Raw genomic sequence first — 7,474 nt, 5'->3', positions numbered from 1 at the left:
GCTTAAGCGTCCAACTCTTGATTTCGGCTCAGGTCATGATCTCAGGGTCATGAGATCAAGTCCCACTTTGGGCTGCACACTGGGTGTGGAGCCTGCTTACGATTCTCTCTCTCCCTCTCCCTCTCCCTCTGCCCCTCCTTCCCCTACCTCAAAAAATAATAATAAAATAATAAAACAAAAATAAAAAAATAAAAGAAATTCAGCATAAAAGTTGGGTGTGAGCTACATGAACACTGCACATGCATATCTGAAAACACACACACACGCTTGCTCCCGCAGCTGTGCTTCCATTCTCACAAGCTTTTGAAACTATTTAAACAGCTCATTCCAAGCCCATTAAAAAAGGAAAATAAATGGAAATATATAGGCATACCAATCTAACCAAATCTCCTACCTCTAAATAAATAGAAGAGAAGGATAGTACACTTCGTTGAAGCTCACAGGCTCCCAAACTTCATCTCAGGTCGCAGTTTCCACGTCCATTTTCCCACACTTTGACTAGAGTAAGACCCACACCCCACCCCCACCTCTCCACACTCCAAACTTAATTTCACTTAATAAGCACTTGTTGAGCACCTAGATGTACAGCACAGGGCTAAATGCTGATGGAAACATAAAAGTATAAAAGGCAGTCATCAGCTCCCAGGAAGCTTATATCCTGTAGAGAGAAAAATCACAACACCCTCAGGTCTGTTTCCCACAGTGTGTTCCCAGGAACACACACTCCTTGATTTAACAGTTTTTACATGAAACACCAGCTCCCGGCCAAATAGATTTGAGAATTACAAAGTGAAACAAAGTTAAATAATTTTCCTTTTTGTCGAATCAGAAACTTGACTGGGCAAATATGAATTATGAAGCTCCAAGACAGGGATGCATAATGCAGTACCTCCTGGGCTACTTGATCATGAGATGGTTTTTACATGCCTCGTCTACCACCAATCACACTCAAGCAAACATTGGGTAGGTGATTAATGACTTATTGTCTATTTTATTCATTTGGAAAGTTTAGAGGACAGAGACCACATGGAATGTTGGAGAAGGACTTCCAAGGGAGATTGAATTCAAACTGAATCCTGAGCTGAACTGAAAAAGAAGAAAAGAATTTGGATGAACACAGAAAAAGGAAAGGAAAGGAAAGAAAAAAAGACAAGACAAGACAGATTTCTGCTAAGAGAAGACAGGAACCCACCAAAGCTTACAGCAAAGTATGAGTATAACACATTTAGAAGTCAGTGAAGAGAACAGTCTTACTGGAGGGAAGGACTCATGTTGGGGAATGGCTACATGAAAATATAAAGGCTGAAACTACTAATCTGGGGTTAGTTTTTCTAATTCTCCTAGCTGGCAGATAGGCATTACTGTGATCACTTTGCAGCTAAGGAGACTGAGACCTGAGGAGAGCAAGAAACTTTCTCAAGGTCTCAAAGCCAGTAAATAGTTAAGCTGGGATTTGAACCTAAGTAGTGGAAATTAATCGGGTAGGACTTTAAAAGCCAAAATGGAGCAGTTCTTACTCTTATGTTAGAGACAGTAGAGGTTTGCAAGTACTGGCGATTTATTGGAAGGAGATTGATGTGAAACTGGTATTTTAGGAAGAGAAGCTCAGCAGTGGTGATCAGGACAGCTTAAGGAGGAAGGAAACAGAATCTGGGGTGGTATTTGGAGGTTGTTTCAGTGATTGGACATGAAGACACATGTACCTGGACAGGCATGGAGTCAAATGGGGGGTTGCTATCGGCACTTGGTGATGGATTGAATGTCAGTGTTAAGGGGGAAGGAAGAATCCAAGATGATTTTCCTACTCCTTTCTTGACTCTCTCCACCTTCAGAGAAGGTGTGAACAATGGGCTATTGGGATGGCTGAACAGAGAAGGAAAGAGCTCACCAGTCTGGCATTTGACAGTGTTCCATGATAACAGCCTGGGGCTGGGTTATCACAAAGGATCCACATACACAGATGTGTAGATGATTTTCCCCCACCAGCAACTATTCAAAACTGTGCCTTGTATCCTTCAGAGGTTCCAAACTTTTCTTTTCTTTTAAAGGAGTGTCTTTATTCTCAAATTCAGCTGAGAACCACATGTTTAAAAGTCAAGGAGGAAGTGTCTACAGCTCTAGTCCTAAGCCAAATGCCCTTGACTAAGCTCCTTCAACTTTTTAAGCTCCAGTCTCTTATCTTCAAAATGGAAGCTCATTAGAGGCAGTAAATTCTATAATTCTCATAATCAGTGCCAAATGACAGATCTTTGGCTAGAGTTAAATGTCTTTGGAATAAGCAGTTTTTTCACCCTTCCTACCTCTCGTCTCTAGCTGACTTATATGCATATGTGAAAACCCTCATAGTCCTCTGACACAAATCCTGTCTTTATTCCAGGTTCCAGGTCCCTAAGCCAGGCCACATAGAGTGGTGACAATTAGGTTGTGACGAACAGCTAATTTTCTTCTAACACAAAGGGAGCTTGCAAGGTGCTCTGACATTTACTAGATACACTAGCCTTTACAGGGAAGTCATAGCATTTTGCTTTCACATAGGTATGTGAGTGAACTGAGACCCAACACATAATAAATGCCTAAATCTCAATTAAAATGTCTCCATCCCTTTTGTTTATTAGTAAAAACATCTGTCTGTAAATGTGTAATGACTGCACTAAAGAGGGATAAATTTTCCATGGAATGGTCAAACAAGATTGAAAAGCTCTGGTCAAGTCATATTGATTTGTTTTGCTGAGTTCATAGGACTACAAGACCATGCTTTTTGGCTGACTGCAAACAGAACTCTTTGAGGGCCCAAATATGGAGTTAATTTCTATATCCAAAATCATGCCAGCATTTCCAAACTTCTTTACCAATTTATGCCTTCACAAGCCCTTCGAATAAAAGGTGAAAACGTCTGCAATCAAGAAAGCTATAAAGTGACTACAAAAGGTCAGAGACCTTGGCTGGGAATCCACAGGATATGCACGGAGTGAGTATTGCCAGAATTATTGAGCTGGACATATCGCTCTTGCTGTTTCCTCACACGAGCCCAGCAAGGTGCTGCATTATGTCAACCGCATGAGTCAACCCGCACAAGAACCTGCTCAAATGGAAAACAGATAGTGCATGGGCCACAGTGAGTACTACTTCACACTGTTCTCTCCCTGGAAATGAGAATGGGACTGTGGCCAGGATAGGGGTTTAGGGGTGGGGATGAAAGAGAGCCAACTGGTTCTGAAACAGTCAAGAAGACTGGGGTCCATCTGTCAGAATGGAATTCATCATGAGCACTAAATGATGACATGTGCTTTCTTTTGGAGTAGGGTAAGGATGGAGCTGGAAGGATCTTGGTATCACCCAAGAGCAGATCCTGAAACAATGATTTGAATGCAAGCAAGTTAGTGAAAGAAGAGCCTTGGAAGCACCAGAAGCAAAATGGAGAAGTGAGCAAGGGGAAAAAAATTACATGATACAAGATGCTGTGTGTATCTGAGGCTTAATCTGTCTGGGTACATCTAGGATATAGGGTGGATGGCATCTCAAAGTTGTCCTACCGAAGGGTGAGGGTTATCCTCCGACTCTCTTTCATCACTCATGAGGGCTACTCCAGATGCATTAACTCCCTGGCCAAGAGAAAGCCCTCAAGCAGGGTCATCATGCTTACATAGGGACACTGCCATCCACACACACTGTGAAGACCAGTGTCAGGGAGACACGGGTGGGGTTCCAGCAGTATCTGCTAAAGTCAGCTGAAGAAGTTGCAGGCATAGTTAAAAACTAACAGGGGAATATTGAAGAGGCAAAACACAGAGGATTTTTAGGACAGTGAAAATACCCTGTGTGATACTATAATGGTGGACACATGGCATTATACATTTGTCCAAACTCATCGAATGTACAACACCAAGAGTGAGCCCTAATGTAAGCTATGGACTTTGGGTGATTACAATGTGCCAGTGTAGGTTCATCAATTGTAACAAATGTACCACTCTGGTGGGGGATGTTGATGATGGGGAAGTTGTGTATGTATGGGGCAGGAGTATACAGGATATCTCTGTACTGTCTTCTAATTGTGCTGTGAACCCAAAACTTCTCTAAAAGGATAAAAAAATTTTTAAAAAAGTAGGAATGAGAAGTTTGTAATTCTTTCAAATGCCACCCAGCTCCAGTAAATACCATCTGAAGGAATGGCAGTCTTTCAAAAATCTGATGGTTGGGGACAGAGCTAAAATCAGCTTTGACTGGGTGTGGCTATTATGGAACACCCCCCTCTCCTTTTGGAGGGTGAAACTGGGACAGTGCTAAACAGCTGTGAAAGAGAAGGAGGAAGGCAACTGAGAAAGGCTGGGGGTGGGGGGTGGTGAGGGACAGTTATGGGACCCCAGGTAGGAAAAAAAAAGATACCATCAATGCAGAAGAGGAAAAGAAACACCTCCTTTAATAGCATGGCAGGGAAAAGTAGACTTTGGTAAACAGGTCAGAAGGATAAGAATTTGTAAGGAATTTGCTCAGCAGTATATAAACTGGCAAAGTCTTCAGGGAAATCTACATTACTCATCAACATGTCCTACTATACACTGAATTTTTGTGTCCCTCCCACCCCCTGCAAAACCCACATGTTAAATCCTAACACCCAATGTGATGGTATTTGGAGGTGGGGTCTTTGACAGGTGATGAGGTGTCCTTATAAAAGAGACCCCAGAGAGAGCCCTCACCCCTTCCATCATGTGAGGACACAATGATAAGATGGCCATCTATGAACCAGGAAGCACGTGTTCACCAGACATTGAACCTGCCAGTGCCTTGAGCTTGGACTTCTCAGCCTCCAGAACTGTGAGAAAAAAATTTCTGTTGTTTATAAGCCACTGAGTCTATGGTACTGTTATAGCAGCCTGAATGGACTAAGACACCTCTCTGGCTAGCCCTCACTCTTAAGTCTTTTTCTTCACCTTTTCCATGTTTCAGGTACTAGAGATCTTACTCCACTAAAATTCAGGGTCTTGGGATCCCAAATCCTTTGCCTTTGTTTCACTTTTATTGAACAGACCTCCTTCTTTGTAGATAAGCAAATCTCTAGATCAGAGTTTCTTCATGAAGATATATAATCATTTTTCCTCTTCAATTAGAAAATGAGGTTGTTTACCCAGCTGTTTTTATAGACTAAAAATGCAACAGACTTGAGAGAGCTGCTAAGTTCCAAATCAACATACATTTCCATCAAGCTTCATACTATTCAAACATGTCTGGTTTTCGCCTCTCTTTGCTACCAAATGAAGCAGTTGGGGGTTGGGTGGTGGCTCTGAAGCTGTTTTGTGCTCAATATAAAATTTGCTTCTGTCCAAGTCTTTACTTTTCTGGCCTTGGTACTGGGTTTACAGTTTCCTTAGAAAGAAAGCAATCCAACTATTTTTGGAAAAACAATGCATTTTGGTAATCTACCAGAATGATTCCATGTTAGAATTATTGCAGCTTTCAGATACCCAATTCCTTGTGCAGGATAAACTAGAGCTGAACAATTAAGTAGAAATGTTCCTGGCACACCAAAGGCACCCGTCCACTGTCACAATTGTGGAAAAAAGGTGGCCTTTGTCTCTTTATTGAACACATACTGCCAACCAATTCAGTAATATCGAAATTCTTTTGGACTTTTTGGTTATTGTCTATCATTTTAGAGCAGTATCTGTTGTTTACAAAAATTGACGTTTGAGTCATGGTAGGTTAAAATAAGTGACTTTTGGAATCTGAACAAAAAATTTTTCTAGGATAGCATAAAAAATATAAAATCAGTTCTTAGTAATTTCCTTCTTCAGTCTGTCAGCAACATTCTGTATAATGTCTTCTTCCTTCGCACTGTTAATCGAATAACTGGAGATCTGGGGCATTTTCTCAAGTAATAAAAATATGAGAACTACAGCCTTGGGAAGTGGGGAGAGGGTGTAATTGTACATGAAAGTACAGCATTTAGCCCAGAGTAAACCATCAATAGTGTTTACTGAATCTAGTATAATGACAAGATGGTCAAAAAGAACAATATGAGAAATTGAGTTGAAAATTAAGAAATAATCATTTCTGAGTAAGAAACTAACTGAACATAAAGGACACTCCCTTCCTGTTATTCTGGCTTCAAAAGTCTTTAAGCGGAAACAAGGTCCTAATCCTACACTGATGATGCCTGAAACTTTTGCCCTCAGACCTGTTTGCAAAATCTCTTCGGGCCTGCAATGGGAGCTGGATACAAGACATAGATAAACAGAATGGCCAAAGAGATGCAGTACTGTAGGAATTAGTGATGGGAGATGGGGTCAAAATAGGGCATGGAAGAAATTAGGAGAAGGGGCGCCTGGGTGGCTCAGTTGGTTAAGCAACTGCCTTCGGCTCAGGTCATGATCCTAGAGTCCTGGGATCGAGTCCCACATCGGGCTCCCTGCTCAGCGGGGAGTCTGCTTCTCCCTCTGATCCTCCCCCTCTCATGCTCTCTGTCTCCCATTCTCTCTCTCAGATAAATAAATAAAAAATCTTTAAAAAAAAAAAAAGAAAGAAATTAGGAGAAGACAAAGCCCATTTGTTTCCATTTAAAATATAGTCTAGGGGTGCCTGGGTGGCTCAGTCAGTTAAGTGTCCAACTCTTGATTTCAGCTCAGGTCTTGATCTCAGGATCATGAGTTCAAGCCCCGCACTGGGCTCCACGCTGGGTAGAAGGGGGGAAAGAGAAAAGGAGAGAGGGAAGCAAGCCATAGGTGACTCTTAACAATAGAGAACAAACTGAGGGTCGATGGAGGGAGGTGGGTGGGGGTGGGCTAGATGGGTGCTGGGTATTAAAGAGGGCACTTGTTGGTGATGAGCACTAGGTGTATGTAGGTGACGAATCACTGAATTCTACTCCAGAAACCAATATTAAATATGTTAAGTAACAAAATTTATATTAAAAAAATAAAATAAATAAAATAAAAAAGAAAATATACTCTAGAATCCATGGTCCAGTTGGATAAAGATACCTAGTCCTCATATGAAAAAGAAAAAAAATGAAATAAACATAAATTCTCCCTTTTCTATCATTCCTTGATCCCAGACCAATCCTAAAGTGGGACCCAGAGAAGAATAAGTAAGGCCTCCAAATAAAGGCTAGGAATGGGTAGATGAGTGGAAACTTGGATCCCAAATTTTTTCTAGACTCAGAAGGAGCTCAGATATCCCTAAAACATCCTTTGAGTCTTTCATGCTCAAAATCATAAAAGAAACAACAAAAATATAACAATAACAACATGTACCTTGAGCATAAGCTATGTACAGTTGCTTTACATGTAAATGCTTATTGAATCCTCCCAACCACTAACTGTAATAGATGTTAGACCCTTATTTTACAGAAGACAAAATTTTCAGAGAGGTTAAGTAACTCATCCAAGATTAAGTTTACACAGCTACTAAGTGGCAAAGGGGGGATTCAAACATAAGCTTTGGGACTTCAGAATATGCTTTAATTATAATGAGGGTGCCC

This window comes from Phoca vitulina, unplaced genomic scaffold (assembly GCF_004348235.1).
Source record: "Phoca vitulina isolate PV1807 unplaced genomic scaffold, GSC_HSeal_1.0 scaffold1, whole genome shotgun sequence".
In the NCBI taxonomy this organism is placed as follows: domain Eukaryota; kingdom Metazoa; phylum Chordata; class Mammalia; order Carnivora; family Phocidae; genus Phoca; species Phoca vitulina.
Note: the sequence above shows the minus strand (reverse complement) of the source record.